This window comes from Telmatherina bonti (genome assembly GCF_933228915.1).
Source record: "Telmatherina bonti genome assembly, chromosome: 20".
Taxonomy (NCBI): domain Eukaryota; kingdom Metazoa; phylum Chordata; class Actinopteri; order Atheriniformes; family Telmatherinidae; genus Telmatherina; species Telmatherina bonti.
In genome coordinates, this window is record NC_136618.1 from 1532536 (window position 1) to 1550741 (window position 18206).

Consider the following 18206-nt stretch of genomic DNA (forward strand, 5'->3'; position numbering starts at 1 on the left):
CCAGTCAGCCGGAAACCAGTCAGCCGGAAACCAGTCAGCCGGAAACCAGTCAGCAGGAAACCAGTCAGCCGGAAACCAGTCAGCAGGAAACCAGTCGTCAGGAAACCAGTCAGCCGGAAACCAGTCAGCAGGAAACCAGTCAGCAGGAAATCAGTCAGCCGGAAACCAGTCGTCAGGAAACCAGTCAGCCGGAAACCAGTCAGCAGGAAACCAGTCAGCCGGAAACCAGTCAGCCGGAAACCAGTCAGCAGGAAACCAGTCAGCAGGAAAACAGTCGTAAGGAAACCAGTCAGCCGGAAACCAGTCGGCAGGAAACCAGTCGGCAGTAAACCAGGCAAGCCGGAAACCAGTCAGCAGGAAACCAGTCGGCAGGAAACCAGTCAGCAGGAAACCAGTCGGCAGGAAACCAGTCTGCCGGAAACCAGTCAGCCGGAAACCAGTCAGCAGGAAACCAGTCAGCAGGAAACCAGTCAGTCGGAAACCAGTCAGCCGGAAACCAGTCAGCAGGAAACCAGTCAGCCGGAAACCAGTCAGACGGAAACCAGTCAGCAGGAAACCAGTCAGCAGGAAACCAGTCAGCCGGAAACCAGTCAGCCGGAAACCAGTCAGCAGGAAACCAGTCAGCAGGAAATCAGTCAGCCGGAAACCAGTCGGCAGGAAACCAGTCAGCAGGAAACCAGTCAGCCGGAAACCAGTCAGCAGGAAACCAGTCAGCAGGACACCAGTCGTCAGGAAACCAGTCAGCAGGAAACCAGTCAGCAGGAAAACAGTCGTAAGGAAACCAGTCAGCCGGAAACCAGTCAGTAGGAAACCAGTCGTCAGGAAACCAGTCAGCCGGAAACCAGTCAGCAGGAAACCAGTCAGCCGGAAACCAGTCAGCCGGAAACCAGTCAGCAGGAAACCAGTCAGCAGGAAAACAGTCGTAAGGAAACCAGTCAGCCGGAAACCAGTCGGCAGGAAACCAGTCGGCAGTAAACCAGGCAAGCCGGAAAACAGTCAGCAGGAAACCAGTCGTCAGGAAACCAGTCAGCCGGAAACCAGTCAGCCGGAAACCAGTCAGCAGGACACCAGTCGTCAGGAAACCAGTCAGCAGGAAACCAGTCAGCAGGAAAACAGTCGTAAGGAAACCAGTCAGCCGGAAACCAGTCAGTAGGAAACCAGTCGTCAGGAAACCAGTCAGCCGGAAACCAGTCAGCAGGAAACCAGTCAGCCGGAAACCAGTCAGCCGGAAACCAGTCAGCAGGAAACCAGTCAGCAGGAAACCAGTCGTCAGGAAACCAGTCAGCCGGAAACCAGTCAGCAGGAAACCAGTCAGCCGGAAACCAGTCAGCCGGAAACCAGTCAGCCGGAAACCAGTCGGCAGGAAACCAGTCGGCAGTAAACCAGGCAAGCCGGAAACCAGTCAGCAGGAAACCAGTCGGCAGGAAACCAGTCAGCAGGAAACCAGTCGGCAGGAAACCAGTCTGCCGGAAACCAGTCAGCCGGAAACCAGTCAGCAGGAAACCAGTCGTCAGGAAACCAGTCAGCCGGAAACCAGTCAGCAGGAAACCAGTCAGCCGGAAACCAGTCAGCCGGAAACCAGTCAGCAGGAAACCAGTTAGCCGGAAACCAGTCAGCAGGACACCAGTCAGCAGGAAACCAGTCAGCAGGAAACCAGTTGTAAGGAAACCAGTCAGTCGGAAACCAGTCAGCAGGAAACCAGTCAGCCGGAAACCAGTCAGCAGGAAACCAGACAGCCGGAAACCAGTCAGCCGGAAACCAGTCAGCCGGAAAGCAGTCAGCCGGAAACCAGTCGGCAGGAAAGCAGTCAGCCGGAAACCAGTCAGCAGGAAATCAGTCAGCCGGAAACCAGTCAGCAGGAAACCAGTCAGCCGGAAACCAGTCAGCCGGAAACCAGTCAGCAGGACACCAGTCAGCAGGAAACCAGTCAGCCGGAAACCAGTCAGCAGGAAACCAGTCAGCCGGAAACCAGTCGGCAGGAAACCAGTCAGCTGGAAACCAGTCAGCCGGAGACCAGTCAGCCGGAAACCAGTCAGCAGGAAACCAGTCGTCAGGAAACCAGTCAGCAGGAAACCAGTCGTCAGGAAACCAGTCAGCCGGAAACCAGTCAGCAGTAAACCAGTCAGAAGGAAACCAGTCGGCAGGAAACCAGTCAGCAGGAAACCAGTCAGCAGCAAACCAGTCAGCAGGAAACCAGTCAGCCGGAAACCAGTCGGCAGGAAACCAGTCAACCGGAAACCAGTCAGCAGGAACCCAGTCAGAGGAAACCAGTCGGCAGGAAACCAGTCAGCAGGAAACCAGTCAGCAGGAAACCAGTCAGCCGGAAACCAGTCAGCAAGAAACCAGTCAGCCGGAAACCAGTCAGCAGGAAACCAGTCAGCAGGAAACCAGTCAGCCGGAAACCAGTCAGCAGGAAACCAGTCAGCAGGACACCAGTCAGCAGGGAACCAGTCAGCCGGAAACCAGTCAGCAGGAAACCAGTCAGCTGGCAACCAGTCGGCAGGAAACCAGTCAGCAGGAAACCAGTCAGCCGGAAACCAGTCAGCAGGAAACCAGTCGGCAGGAAACCAGTCAGCCGGAAACCAGTCAGCAGGAAACCAGTCGTCAGGAAACCAGTCAGCCGGAAACCTGTCAGCCGGAAACCTGTCGCCAGGAAACCAGTCAGCCGGAAACCAGTCAGCAGGAAACCAGTCGGCAGGAAACCAGTCAGCCGGAAACCAGTCGCCACGAAACCAGTCAGCAGGAAACCAGTCAGCAGGAAACCAGTCAGCAGGAAACCAGTCGGCAGGAAACCAGTCAGCAGGACACCAGTCGTCAGGAAACCAGTCAGCCGGAAACCAGTCAGCAGGAAACCAGTCAGTCGGAAACCAGTCAGCCGGAAACCAGTCAGCAGGAAACCAGTCAGCCGGAAACCAGTCAGACGGAAACCAGTCAGCAGGAAACCAGTCAGCAGGAAACCAGTCAGCCGGAAACCAGTCAGCCGGAAACCAGTCAGCAGGAAACCAGTCGGCAGGAAACCAGTCAGCCGGAAACCAGTCGCCAGGAAACCAGTCAGCAGGAAACCAGTCAGCAGGACACCAGTCAGCAGGACACCAGTCAGCAGGAAACCAGTCGGCAGGAAACCAGTCAGCCGGAAACCAGTCAGCAGGAAACCAGTCAGCCGGAAACCAGTCGCCAGGAAACCAGTCAGCCGGAAACAAGTCAGCCGGAAACCAGTCAGCAGGAAACCAGTCAGCCGGAAACCAGTCAGCCGGAAACCAGTCAGCAGGAAACCAGTCGGCAGTAAACCAGTCAGCAGGAAACCAGTCAACCGGAAACCAGTCAGCAGGAAACCAGTCAGCAGGAAACCAGTCGGCAGGAAACCAGTCAGCAGGACACCAGTCGTCAGGAAACCAGTCAGCCGGAAACCAGTCAGCAGGAAACCAGTCAGTCGGAAACCAGTCAGCCGGAAACCAGTCAGCAGGAAACCAGTCAGCCGGAAACCAGTCAGACGGAAACCAGTCAGCCGGAAACCAGTCAGCAGGAAACCAGTCAGCCGGAAACCAGTCGCCAGGAAACCAGTCAGCCGGAAACCAGTCAGCAGGAAACCAGTCAGCCGGAAACCAGTCAGCAGGAAACCAGTCAGCCGGAAACCAGTCAGCAGGAAACCAGTCGCCAGGAAACCAGTCAGCAGGAAACCAGTCAGCAGGAAACCAGTCAGCCGGAAACCAGTCAGCAGGAAACCAGTCAGCCGGAAACCAGTCAGCAGGAAACCAGTCAGCCGGAAACCAGTCAGCAGGAAACCAGTCAGCTGGAAACCAGTCAGCAGGAAACCAGTCGCCAGGAAACCAGTCAGCAGGAAACCAGTCAGCCGGAAACCAGTCAGCAGGAAACCAGTCAGCCGGAAACCAGTCAGCAGGAAACCAGTCAGCCGGAAACCAGTCAGCCGGAAACCAGTCAGCAGGAAACCAGTCAGCCGGAAACCAGTCAGCAGGAAACCAGTCAGCCGGAAACCAGTCAGCAGGAAACCAGTCAGCCGGAAACCAGTCAGCCGGAAACCAGTCAGCAGGAAACCAGTCAGCCGGAAACCAGTCAGCAGGAAACCAGTCAGCCGGAAACCAGTCAGCAGGAAACCAGTCAGCCGGAAACCAGTCAGCAGGAAACCAGTCGCCAGGAAACCAGTCAGCAGGAAACCAGTCAGCAGGAAACCAGTCAGCCGGAAACCAGTCAGCAGGAAACCAGTCAGCCGGAAACCAGTCAGCAGGAAACCAGTCAGCCGGAAACCAGTCAGCAGGAAACCAGTCAGCTGGAAACCAGTCAGCAGGAAACCAGTCGCCAGGAAACCAGTCAGCAGGAAACCAGTCAGCCGGAAACCAGTCAGCAGGAAACCAGTCAGCCGGAAACCAGTCAGCAGGAAACCAGTCAGCCGGAAACCAGTCAGCCGGAAACCAGTCAGCAGGAAACCAGTCAGCCGGAAACCAGTCAGCAGGAAACCAGTCAGCCGGAAACCAGTCAGCAGGAAACCAGTCAGCCGGAAACCAGTCAGCCGGAAACCAGTCAGCAGGAAACCAGTCAGCCGGAAACCAGTCAGCCGGAAACCAGTCAGCCGGAAACCAGTCAGCAGGAAACCAGTCAGCCGGAAACCAGTCAGCAGGAAACCAGTCAGCCGGAAACCAGTCAGCAGGAAACCAGTCAGCCGGAAACCAGTCAGCCGGAAACCAGTCAGCAGGAAACCAGTCAGCCGGAAACCAGTCAGCAGGAAACCAGTCAGCCGGAAACCAGTCAGCAGGAAACCAGTTTCCCCATCATGCCACCCAACAGCAACTTCATTCATGTCACCGATCCAGACAGAAATTCCCCCCGAGTTGGACCGGGTCAGACTGGTTTAGACCGGGTCAGACTGGTTTAGACCGGGTCAGACTGGTTGGGTCAGACTGGTTTAGACTGGGTCAGACTGGTTTAGACCGTGTCAGACTGGTTTAGACCGGGTCAGACTGGTTTAGACTGGGTCAGACTGGTTTAGACTGGGTCAGACTGGTTTAGACTGGGTCAGACTGGTTTAGACCGTGTCAGACTGGTTTAGACCGGGTCAGACTGGTTTAGACTGGGTCAGACTGGTTTAGACTGGGTCAGACTGGTTTAGACCGTGTCAGACTGGTTTAGACCGGGTCAGACTGGTTTAGACTGGGTCAGACTGGTTTAGACCGGGTCAGACTGGTTTAGACTGGGTCAGACTGGTTTAGACCGTGTCAGACTGGTTTAGACTGGGTCAGACTGGTTTAGACTGGGTCAGACTGGGGTCAGACTGGTTTAGACCGGGTCAGACTGGTTTAGACTGGGTCAGACTGGGGTCAGACTGGTTTAGACTGGGTCAGACTGGGGTCAGACTGGTTTAGACTGGGTCAGACTGGTTTAGACCGGGTCAGACTGGTTTAGACTGGGTCAGACTGGTTTAGACCGGGTCAGACTGGTTTAGACCGGGTCAGACTGGTTTAGACTGGGTCAGACTGGTTTAGACCGGGTCAGACTGGTTTAGACTGGGTCAGACTGGTTTAGACTGGGTCAGACTGGTTTAGACCGTGTCAGACTGGTTTAGACTGGGTCAGACTGGTTTAGACCGGGTCAGACTGGTTTAGACTGGGTCAGACTGGTTTAGACCGGGTCAGACTGGTTTAGACTGGGTCAGACTGGTTTAGACCGGGTCAGACTGGTTTAGACCGGGTCAGACTGGTTTAGACTGGGTCAGACTGGTTTAGACTGGGTCAGACTGGTTTAGACCGTGTCAGACTGGTTTAGACTGGGTCAGACTGGTTTAGACTGGGTCAGACTGGTTTAGACCGTGTCAGACTGGTTTAGACTGGGTCAGACTGGTTTAGACCGGGTCAGACTGGTTTAGACTGGGTCAGACTGGTTTAGACCGGGTCAGACTGGAGACCATCACGTGCCGGACATGAAAGAACTGAAGACAGAGACCTGGACCAATGGTCCAGAATAAAACCTTGCAGATTAAGTAAAAACTGAATAAGGTCTGGACCAGAACCAGAGAAATCCGCCACACCGCACAGCGTCCAGACTGCCAGAGACCTCTGAGGTCCTAAATAGAGAGGGGGACCAGAGAAACCGGTCCGGCTCCGACGGACCAGAAACCGTTCCGGATCAGAGGGACCAAGAACCTGTCCGGACCAGTGGGACCAGAAACCAGTCTGGATCAGAAGAACCAGAAACCAGTCTGGATCAGAGGGACCAGGAACCGGTCTGGATCAGAAGAACCAGAAACCAGTCCGGATCAGAGGGACCAGAAACCGGTCCGGATCAGATGGACCAGAAACCGGTCCGGATCAGATGGACCAGAAACCGGTCCGGATCAGATGGACCAGAAACCGGTCCGGATCAGATGGAACAGAAACTGGTCTGGATCAGAGGGACCAGAGACGAAACAGGACCCCGGACACCGGCCGGGACTGGCCTCCCTCTCCCCGGACACCGGCCGGGACTGGCCTCCCTCTCCCCGGACACCGGCCGGGACAGGCCTCCCTCTCCCCGGACACCGGCCGGGACAGGCCTCCCTCTCCCCGGACACCGGCCGGGACTGGCCTCCCTCTCCCCGGACACCGGCCGGGACAGGCCTCCCTCTCCCCGGACACCGGCCGGGACTGGCCTCCCTCTCCCCGGACACCGGCCGGGACTGGCCTCCCTCTCCCCGGACACCGGCCGGGACTGGCCTCCCTCTCCCCGGACACCGGCCGGGACAGGCCTCCCTCTCCCCGGACACCGGCCGGGACTGGCCTCCCTCTCCCCGGACACCGGCCGGGACAGGCCTCCCTCTCCCCGGACACCGGCCGGGACTGGCCTCCCTCTCCCCGGACACCGGCCGGGACAGGCCTCCCTCTCCCCGGACACCGGCCGGGACAGGCCTCCCTCTCCCCGGACACCGGCCGGGACTGGCCTCCCTCTCCCCGGACACCGGCCGGGACAGGCCTCCCTCTCCCCGGACACCGGCCGGGACTGGCCTCCCTCTCCCCGGACACCGGCCGGGACAGGCCTCCCTCTTTTCTTTTACGAGGCTGAAGTTAGCTTCCGATTCACAATATGTGTAAAGGGCGATTCCACTGAATATTTGGAAAACTAGACCACATTAGACCAGGACAAAAACACTGTGTCTGTGTCTCAGTTCGTTAGTGCGCTGGAATGCAGTGTGTAGTGTGCACTACGGGGGGTTAGTACTGTCCCAAATGGAACATGGACGTAGAGCACTAACCGGTAGAGACGAACTTAGATTTGACCACAACTCTTCTGTTAAATTACGAGAATGAATTTGCTTCTCATGAAACTCTATCGCATTAAAGGTGACGAAGGATCCTCCTCTGATTGGCTGAACATGAATTGGTACGTATATTTATTTATTTCTAACGTGTATGACCCGCCTGCATACGTACCCAGAGTGCGGACCTGTTGCCAGTCCTGCTTCATTGTTGGCTCATCGTTTCAGAGACGGTTCGTCCCACTAAATTCTTTTTAGGAAGTTGTAATAAATAAATGAACAAATCCAGCAAACATAACTTTATGTATCATATCATCATATATGATGGCCTACACTAGAGGGATCTATCTCAGTTGTTAACTATATAAAGCAACATCAGACTGTCATGTGTCTCTGCATGTCTCCCTCATGCTTATTAGTATCATAAAGTTTAAATCAAAACACTAATAAAACAGCTTTTAAATATGCAAAGATATTGTCAGTATAAAAATGTCCTTTACATGAAACACATGTTTTAACTGGTGTTTACTCTGATGCTGTGCACATCTGGCAACAGGAAAGGGATTATAAATGATAATGTAGGGAATGTAATGCTGTAAAGAAGATGCTCAGACACAGAGATGCAGCAAAGTTGTTACAGAAACATTTTATTGAATCTCCTCCTGCTTGTAGCGGTCCATCTTCCTCATGACGCTCCTCAGGCAGCCTGTCTGAATCCACCTGCAAGCTCGCTTCACCTGCTGCCTGTCAGAAGCCAGGTGTGTGTGGAGAGGTCTTTCAGGATCCTAGAGACCAGGTGGAGGTCCGTCTTTCAGGATCCGAGAGACCAGGTGGAGGTCCGTCTTTCTGGATCCCAGAGACCAGGTGGAGGTCCGTCTTTCAGGATCCTAGAGACCAGGTGGAGCTCCGTCTTTCAGGATCCTAGAGACCAGGTGGAGGTCCGTCTTTCAGGATCCCAGAGACCAGGTGGAGGTCCGTCTTTCAGGATCCCAGAGACCAGGTGGAGGTCCGTCTTTCAGGATCCTAGAGACCAGGTGGAGGTCCATCTTTCAGGATCCTAGAGACCAGGTGGAGCTCCGTCTTTCAGGATCCTAGAGACCAGGTGGAGGTCCGTCTTTCAGGATCCCAGAGACCAGGTGGAGGTCCGTCTTTCAGGATCCGAGAGACCAGGTGGAGGTCCGTCTTTCAGGACCCTAGAGACCAGGTGGAGGTCCGTCTTTCAGGATCCTAGAGACCAGGTGGAGCTCCGTCTTTCAGGATCCTAGAGACCAGGTGGAGGTCCGTCTTTCAGGATCCTAGAGACCAGGTGGAGGTCCGTCTTTCAGGATCCGAGAGACCAGGTGGAGCTCCGTCTTTCAGGATCCTAGAGACCAGGTGGAGGTCCGTCTTTCAGGATCCTAGAGACCAGGTGGAGGTCCGTCTTTCAGGATCCTAGAGACCAGGTGGAGGTCCGTCTTTCAGGATCCTAGAGACCAGGTGGAGGTCCGTCTTTCAGGATCCTAGAGACCAGGTGGAGGTCCGTCTTTCAGGATCCTAGAGACCAGGTGGAGGTCCGTCTTTCAGGATCCTAGAGACCAGGTGGAGGTCCGTCTTTCAGGATCCGAGAGACCAGGTGGAGCTCCGTCTTTCAGGATCCTAGAGACCAGGTGGAGCTCCGTCTTTCAGGATCCCAGAGACCAGGTGGAGGTCCGTCTTTCAGGATCCGAGAGACCAGGTGGAGGTCCGTCTTTCAGGACCCTAGAGACCAGGTGGAGGTCCGTCTTTCAGGATCCTAGAGACCAGGTGGAGCTCCGTCTTTCAGGATCCTAGAGACCAGGTGGAGGTCCGTCTTTCAGGATCCTAGAGACCAGGTGGAGGTCCGTCTTTCAGGATCCGAGAGACCAGGTGGAGGTCCGTCTTTCAGGACCCTAGAGACCAGGTGGAGGTCCGTCTTTCAGGACCCTAGAGACCAGGTGGAGGTCCGTCTTTCAGGATCCTGGAGACCAGGTGGAGGTCCGTCTTTCAGGATCCTAGAGACCAGGTGGAGGTCCGTCGTTCAGGATCCTAGAGACCAGGTGGAGGTCCGTCTTTCAGGATCCTAGAGACCAGGTGGAGGTCCGTCTTTCAGGACCCTAGAGACCAGGTGGAGGTCCGTCTTTCAGGATCCTAGAGACCAGGTGGAGGTCCGTCTTTCAGGATCCTAGAGACCAGGTGGAGCTCCGTCTTTCAGGATCCTAGAGACCAGGTGGAGCTCCGTCTTTCAGGATCCTAGAGACCAGGTGGAGGTCCGTCTTTCAGGATCCTAGAGACCAGGTGGAGGTCCGTCTTTCAGGACCCTAGAGACCAGGCGGAGGTCCGTCTTTCAGGATCCTAGAGACCAGGTGGAGGTCCGTCTTTCAGGATCCTAGAGACCAGGTGGAGCTCCGTCGTTCAGGATCCTAGAGACCAGGTGGAGGTCCGTCTTTCAGGACCCTAGAGACCAGGCGGAGGTCCGTCTTTCAGGATCCTAGAGACCAGGTGGAGCTCCGTCTTTCAGGATCCTAGAGACCAGGTGGAGCTCCGTCTTTCAGGATCCTAGAGACCAGGTGGAGGTCCGTCTTTCAGGATCCTAGAAACCAGGTGGAGGTCCGTCTTTCAGGACCCTAGAGACCAGGTGGAGCTCCGTCTTTCAGGATCCTAGAGACCAGGTGGAGCTCCGTCTTTCAGGATCCTAGAGACCAGGTGGAGGTCCGTCTTTCAGGATCCTAGAGACCAGGTGGAGGTCCGTCTTTCAGGATCCTAGAGACTAGGTGGAGGTCCGTCTTTCAGGATCCTAGAGACCAGGTGGAGGTCCGTCTTTCTGGATCCCAGAGACCAGGTGGAGGTCCGTCTTTCAGGATCCTAGAGACCAGGTGGAGGTCCGTCTTTCAGGGTCCTAGAGACCAGGTGGAGGTCCGTCTTTCAGGATCCTAGAGACCAGGTGGAGGTCCGTCTTTCAGGACCCTAGAGACCAGGCGGAGGTCCGTCTTTCAGGATCCTAGAGACCAGGTGGAGCTCCGTCTTTCAGGATCCTAGAGACCAGGTGGAGCTCCGTCTTTCAGGATCCTAGAGACCAGGTGGAGGTCCGTCTTTCAGGATACTAGAGACCAGGTGGAGGTCCGTCTTTCAGGACCCTAGAGACCAGGTGGAGCTCCGTCTTTCAGGATCCTAGAGACCAGGTGGAGGTCCGTCTTTCAGGATCCCAGAGACCAGGTGGAGGTCCGTCTTTCAGGATCCTAGAGACCAGGTGGAGGTCCGTCTTTCAGGACCCTAGAGACCAGGTGGAGGTCCGTCTTTCAGGATCCCAGAGACCAGGTGGAGGTCCGTCTTTCAGGACCCTAGAGACCAGGTGGAGGTCCGTCTTTCAGGATCCTAGAGACCAGGTGGAGGTCCGTCTTTCAGGATCCTAGAGACCAGGTGGAGGTCCGTCTTTCAGGATCCTAGAGACCAGGTGGAGGTCCGTCTTTCAGGATCCTAGAGACCAGGTGGAGGTCCGTCTTTCAGGATCCTAGAGACCAGGTGGAGGTCCGTCTTTCAGGATCCGAGAGACCAGGTGGAGCTCCGTCTTTCAGGATCCTAGAGACCAGGTGGAGCTCCGTCTTTCAGGATCCCAGAGACCAGGTGGAGGTCCGTCTTTCAGGATCCGAGAGACCAGGTGGAGGTCCGTCTTTCAGGACCCTAGAGACCAGGTGGAGGTCCGTCTTTCAGGATCCTAGAGACCAGGTGGAGCTCCGTCTTTCAGGATCCTAGAGACCAGGTGGAGGTCCGTCTTTCAGGATCCTAGAGACCAGGTGGAGGTCCGTCTTTCAGGATCCGAGAGACCAGGTGGAGGTCCGTCTTTCAGGATCCTAGAGACCAGGTGGAGGTCCGTCTTTCAGGATCCTAGAGACCAGGTGGAGGTCCGTCTTTCAGGATCCTAGAGACCAGGTGGAGGTCCGTCTTTCAGGATCCTAGAGACCAGGTGGAGCTCCGTCTTTCAGGATCCTAGAGACCAGGTGGAGCTCCGTCTTTCAGGATCCTAGAGACCAGGTGGAGGTCCGTCTTTCAGGACCCTAGAGACCAGGTGGAGGTCCGTCTTTCAGGACCCTAGAGACCAGGTGGAGGTCCGTCTTTCAGGATCCTAGAGACCAGGTGGAGGTCCGTCTTTCAGGATCCTGGAGACCAGGTGGAGGTCCGTCTTTCAGGATCCTAGAGACCAGGTGGAGGTCCGTCGTTCAGGATCCTAGAGACCAGGTGGAGGTCCGTCTTTCAGGATCCTAGAGACCAGGTGGAGGTCCGTCTTTCAGGACCCTAGAGACCAGGTGGAGGTCTGTCTTTCAGGATCCTAGAGACCAGGTGGAGCTCCGTCTTTCAGGATCCTAGAGACCAGGTGGAGGTCCGTCTTTCAGGATCCTAGAGACCAGGTGGAGGTCCGTCTTTCAGGATCCTAGAGACCAGGTGGAGGTCCGTCTTTCAGGACCCTAGAGACCAGGCGGAGGTCCGTCTTTCAGGATCCTAGAGACCAGGTGGAGGTCCGTCTTTCAGGATCCTAGAGACCAGGTGGAGCTCCGTCGTTCAGGATCCTAGAGACCAGGTGGAGGTCCGTCTTTCAGGACCCTAGAGACCAGGCGGAGGTCCGTCTTTCAGGATCCTAGAGACCAGGTGGAGCTCCGTCTTTCAGGATCCTAGAGACCAGGTGGAGCTCCGTCTTTCAGGATCCTAGAGACCAGGTGGAGGTCCGTCTTTCAGGATCCTAGAAACCAGGTGGAGCTCCGTCTTTCAGGATCCTAGAGACCAGGTGGAGCTCCGTCTTTCAGGATCCTAGAGACCAGGTGGAGCTCCGTCTTTCAGGATCCTAGAGACCAGGTGGAGGTCCGTCTTTCAGGATCCTAGAGACCAGGTGGAGGTCCGTCTTTCAGGATCCTAGAGACTAGGTGGAGGTCCGTCTTTCAGGATCCTAGAGACCAGGTGGAGGTCCGTCTTTCTGGATCCCAGAGACCAGGTGGAGGTCCGTCTTTCAGGATCCTAGAGACCAGGTGGAGGTCCGTCTTTCAGGGTCCTAGAGACCAGGTGGAGGTCCGTCTTTCAGGATCCTAGAGACCAGGTGGAGGTCCGTCTTTCAGGACCCTAGAGACCAGGCGGAGGTCCGTCTTTCAGGATCCTAGAGACCAGGTGGAGCTCCGTCTTTCAGGATCCTAGAGACCAGGTGGAGCTCCGTCTTTCAGGATCCTAGAGACCAGGTGGAGGTCCGTCTTTCAGGATCCTAGAGACCAGGCGGAGGTCCGTCTTTCAGGATACTAGAGACCAGGTGGAGGTCCGTCTTTCAGGACCCTAGAGACCAGGTGGAGCTCCGTCTTTCAGGATCCTAGAGACCAGGTGGAGGTCCGTCTTTCACGATCCCAGAGACCAGGTGGAGGTCCGTCTTTCAGGATCCTAGAGACCAGGTGGAGGTCCGTCTTTCAGGACCCTAGAGACCAGGTGGAGGTCCGTCTTTCAGGATCCCAGAGACCAGGTGGAGGTCCGTCTTTCAGGACCCTAGAGACCAGGTGGAGGTCCGTCTTTCAGGATCCTAGAGACCAGGTGGAGGTCCGTCTTTCAGGATCCTAGAGACCAGGCGGGTCCGTCTCTCAGGATCCTAGAGACCAGGTGGAGGTCCGTCTTTCAGGATCCTAGAGACCAGGTGGAGCTCCGTCTTTCAGGATCCTAGAGACCAGGTGGAGGTCCGTCTTTCAGGATCCCAGAGACCAGGTGGAGGTCCGTCTTTCAGGATCCTAGAGACCAGGTGGAGGTCCGTCTTTCAGGACCCTAGAGACCAGGTGGAGGTCCGTCTTTCAGGATCCCAGAGACCAGGTGGAGGTCCGTCTTTCAGGATCCCAGAGACCAGGTGGAGGTCCGTCTTTCAGGATCCTAGAGACCAGGTGGAGGTCCGTCTTTCAGGACCCTAGAGACCAGGTGGAGGTCCGTCTTTCAGGACCCTAGAGACCAGGTGGAGGTCCGTCTTTCAGGATCCTAGAGACCAGGTGGAGGTCCGTCTTTCAGGACCCTAGAGACCAGGTGGAGGTCCGTCTTTCAGGACCCTAGAGACCAGGTGGAGGTCCGTCTTTCAGGATCCTAGAGACCAGGTGGAGCTCCGTCTTTCAGGATCCTAGAGACCAGGTGGAGGTCCGTCTTTCAGGATCCCAGAGACCAGGTGGAGGTCCGTCTTTCAGGATCCTAGAGACCAGGTGGAGGTCTGTCTTTCAGGACCCTAGAGACCAGGTGGAGGTCCGTCTTTCAGGATCCTAGAGACCAGGCGGGTCCGTCTCTCAGGATCCTAGAGACCAGGTGGAGCTCCGTCTTTCAGGATCCTAGAGACCAGGTGGAGCTCCGTCTTTCAGGATCCTAGAGACCAGGTGGAGGTCCGTCTTTCAGGATCCTAGAGACCAGGTGGAGGTCTGTCTTTCAGGATCCTAGAGACCAGGTGGAGCTCCGTCTTTCAGGACCCTAGAGACCAGGTGGAGGTCCGTCTTTCAGGATCCCAGAGACCAGGTGGAGGTCCGTCTTTCAGGACCCTAGAGACCAGGTGGAGCTCCGTCTTTCAGGATCCTAGAGACCAGGTGGAGGTCCGTCTTTCAGGACCCTAGAGACCAGGTGGAGGTCCGTCTTTCAGGATCCCAGAGACCAGGTGGAGGTCCGTCTTTCAGGATCCTAGAGACCAGGTGGAGGTCCGTCTTTCAGGATCCTAGAGACCAGGTGGAGGTCCGTCTCTCAGGATCCTAGAGACCAGGTGGAGGTCCGTCTTTCAGGATCCTAGAGACCAGGTGGAGCTCCGTCTTTCAGGATCCTAGAGACCAGGTGGAGGTCCGTCTTTCAGGATCCCAGAGACCAGGTGGAGGTCCGTCTTTCAGGATCCTAGAGACCAGGTGGAGGTCCGTCTTTCAGGACCCTAGAGACCAGGTGGAGCTCCGTCTTTCAGGATCCTAGAGACCAGGTGGAGGTCCGTCTTTCAGGATCCTAGAGACTAGGTGGAGGTCCGTCTTTCAGGATCCTAGAGACCAGGTGGAGGTCCGTCTTTCAGGACCCTAGAGACCAGGTGGAGGTCCGTCTTTCAGGATCCCAGAGACCAGGTGGAGGTCCGTCTTTCAGGATCCTAGAGACCAGGTGGAGGTCCGTCTTTCAGGATCCTAGAGACCAGGCGGGTCCGTCTCTCAGGATCCTAGAGACCAGGTGGAGGTCCGTCTTTCAGGATCCTAGAGACCAGGTGGAGCTCCGTCTTTCAGGATCCTAGAGACCAGGCGGGTCCGTCTCTCAGGATCCTAGAGACCAGGTGGAGGTCCGTCTTTCAGGATCCTAGAGACCAGGTGGAGCTCCGTCTTTCAGGATCCTAGAGACCAGGTGGAGGTCCGTCTTTCAGGATCCCAGAGACCAGGTGGAGGTCCGTCTTTCAGGATCCTAGAGACCAGGTGGAGGTCCGTCTTTCAGGACCCTAGAGACCAGGTGGAGCTCCGTCTTTCAGGATCCTAGAGACCAGGTGGAGGTCCGTCTTTCAGGACCCTAGAGACCAGGTGGAGGTCCGTCTTTCAGGATCCCAGAGACCAGGTGGAGGTCCGTCTTTCAGGATCCTAGAGACCAGGTGGAGGTCCGTCTTTCAGGATCCTAGAGACCAGGTGGAGGTCCGTCTTTCAGGATCCTAGAGACCAGGTGGAGGTCCGTCTTTCAGGATCCTAGAGACCAGGTGGAGGTCCGTCTTTCAGGACCCTAGAGACCAGGTGGAGGTCCGTCTTTCAGGACCCTAGAGACCAGGTGGAGGTCCGTCTTTCAGGATCCTAGAGACCAGGTGGAGCTCCGTCTTTCAGGATCCTAGAGACCAGGTGGAGCTCCGTCTTTCAGGATCCTAGAGACCAGGTGGAGGTCCGTCTTTCAGGACCCTAGAGACCAGGTGGAGGTCCGTCTTTCAGGATCCTAGAGACCAGGTGGAGGTCCGTCTTTCAGGATCCTAGAGACCAGGTGGAGGTCCGTCTTTCAGGATCCCAGAGACCAGGTGGAGGTCCGTCTTTCAGGATCCTAGAGACCAGGTGGAGGTCCGTCTCTCAGGATCCTAGAGACCAGGTGGAGCTCCGTCTTTCAGGATCCTAGAGACCAGGCGGGTCCGTCTTTCAGGATCCTAGAGACCAGGTGGAGCTCCGTCTTTCAGGATCCTAGAGACCAGGCGGGTCCGTCTTTCAGGATCCCAGAGACCAGGTGGAGGTCCGTCTTTCAGGATCCTAGAGACCAGGTGGAGGTCAGTCTTTCAGGATCCTAGAGACCAGGTGGAGGTCCGTCTTTCAGGATCCTAGAGACCAGGTGGAGGTCCGTCTTTCAGGATCCTAGAGACCAGGTGGAGGTCCGTCTTTCAGGACCCTAGAGACCAGGTGGAGGTCCGTCTTTCAGGATCCTAGAGACCAGGTGGAGGTCAGTCTTTCAGGACCCTAGAGACCAGGTGGAGGTCCGTCTTTCAGGATCCTAGAGACCAGGTGGAGGTCCGTCTTTCAGGATCCTAGAGACCAGGTGGAGGTCCGTCTTTCAGGATCCTAGAGACCAGGTGGAGGTCCGTCTTTCAGGATCCTAGAGACCAGGTGGAGGTCCGTCTTTCAGGATCCTAGAGACCAGGTGGAGGTCCGTCTTTCAGGACCCTAGAGACCAGGTGGAGGTCCGTCTTTCAGGATCCTAGAGACCAGGTGGAGGTCCGTCTTTCAGGATCCTAGAGACCAGGTGGAGGTCCGTCTTTCAGGACCCTAGAGACCAGGTGGAGGTCCGTCTTTCAGGATCCTAGAGACCAGGTGGAGGTCCGTCTTTCAGGATCCTAGAGACCAGGTGGAGGTCCGTCTTTCAGGACCCTAGAGACCAGGTGGAGGTCCGTCTTTCAGGACCCTAGAGACCAGGTGGAGGTCCGTCTTTCAGGATCCTAGAGACCAGGTGGAGGTCCGTCTTTCAGGACCCTAGAGACCAGGTGGAGGTCCGTCTTTCAGGATCCTAGAGACCAGGTGGAGGTCCGTCTTTCAGGATCCTAGAGACCAGGTGGAGGTCCGTCTTTCAGGATCCCAGAGACCAGGTGGAGGTCCGTCTTTCAGGATCCTAGAGACCAGGTGGAGGTCCGTCTTTCAGGGTCCTAGAGACCAGGTGGAGGTCCGTCTTTCAGGATCCTAGAGACCAGGTGGAGGTCCGTCTTTCAGGACCCTAGAGACCAGGCGGAGGTCCGTCTTTCAGGATCCTAGAGACCAGGTGGAGCTCCGTCTTTCAGGATCCTAGAGACCAGGTGGAGCTCCGTCTTTCAGGATCCTAGAGACCAGGTGGAGGTCCGTCTTTCAGGATACTAGAGACCAGGTGGAGGTCCGTCTTTCAGGACCCTAGAGACCAGGTGGAGCTCCGTCTTTCAGGATCCTAGAGACCAGGTGGAGGTCCGTCTTTCAGGATCCCAGAGACCAGGTGGAGGTCCGTCTTTCAGGATCCTAGAGACCAGGTGGAGGTCCGTCTTTCAGGACCCTAGAGACCAGGTGGAGGTCCGTCTTTCAGGATCCCAGAGACCAGGTGGAGGTCCGTCTTTCAGGACCCTAGAGACCAGGTGGAGGTCCGTCTTTCAGGATCCTAGAGACCAGGTGGAGGTCCGTCTTTCAGGATCCTAGAGACCAGGTGGAGGTCCGTCTTTCAGGATCCTAGAGACCAGGTGGAGGTCCGTCTTTCAGGATCCTAGAGACCAGGTGGAGGTCCGTCTTTCAGGATCCTAGAGACCAGGTGGAGGTCCGTCTTTCAGGATCCGAGAGACCAGGTGGAGCTCCGTCTTTCAGGATCCTAGAGACCAGGTGGAGCTCCGTCTTTCAGGATCCCAGAGACCAGGTGGAGGTCCGTCTTTCAGGATCCGAGAGACCAGGTGGAGGTCCGTCTTTCAGGACCCTAGAGACCAGGTGGAGGTCCGTCTTTCAGGATCCTAGAGACCAGGTGGAGCTCCGTCTTTCAGGATCCTAGAGACCAGGTGGAGGTCCGTCTTTCAGGATCCTAGAGACCAGGTGGAGGTCCGTCTTTCAGGATCCGAGAGACCAGGTGGAGGTCCGTCTTTCAGGATCCTAGAGACCAGGTGGAGGTCCGTCTTTCAGGATCCTAGAGACCAGGTGGAGGTCCGTCTTTCAGGATCCTAGAGACCAGGTGGAGGTCCGTCTTTCAGGATCCTAGAGACCAGGTGGAGCTCCGTCTTTCAGGATCCTAGAGACCAGGTGGAGCTCCGTCTTTCAGGATCCTAGAGACCAGGTGGAGGTCCGTCTTTCAGGACCCTAGAGACCAGGTGGAGGTCCGTCTTTCAGGACCCTAGAGACCAGGTGGAGGTCCGTCTTTCAGGATCCTAGAGACCAGGTGGAGGTCCGTCTTTCAGGATCCTGGAGACCAGGTGGAGGTCCGTCTTTCAGGATCCTAGAGACCAGGTGGAGGTCCGTCGTTCAGGATCCTAGAGACCAGGTGGAGGTCCGTCTTTCAGGATCCTAGAGACCAGGTGGAGGTCCGTCTTTCAGGACCCTAGAGACCAGGTGGAGGTCTGTCTTTCAGGATCCTAGAGACCAGGTGGAGCTCCGTCTTTCAGGATCCTAGAGACCAGGTGGAGGTCCGTCTTTCAGGATCCTAGAGACCAGGTGGAGGTCCGTCTTTCAGGATCCTAGAGACCAGGTGGAGGTCCGTCTTTCAGGACCCTAGAGACCAGGCGGAGGTCCGTCTTTCAGGATCCTAGAGACCAGGTGGAGGTCCGTCTTTCAGGATCCTAGAGACCAGGTGGAGCTCCGTCGTTCAGGATCCTAGAGACCAGGTGGAGGTCCGTCTTTCAGGACCCTAGAGACCAGGCGGAGGTCCGTCTTTCAGGATCCTAGAGACCAGGTGGAGCTCCGTCTTTCAGGATCCTAGAGACCAGGTGGAGCTCCGTCTTTCAGGATCCTAGAGACCAGGTGGAGGTCCGTCTTTCAGGATCCTAGAAACCAGGTGGAGCTCCGTCTTT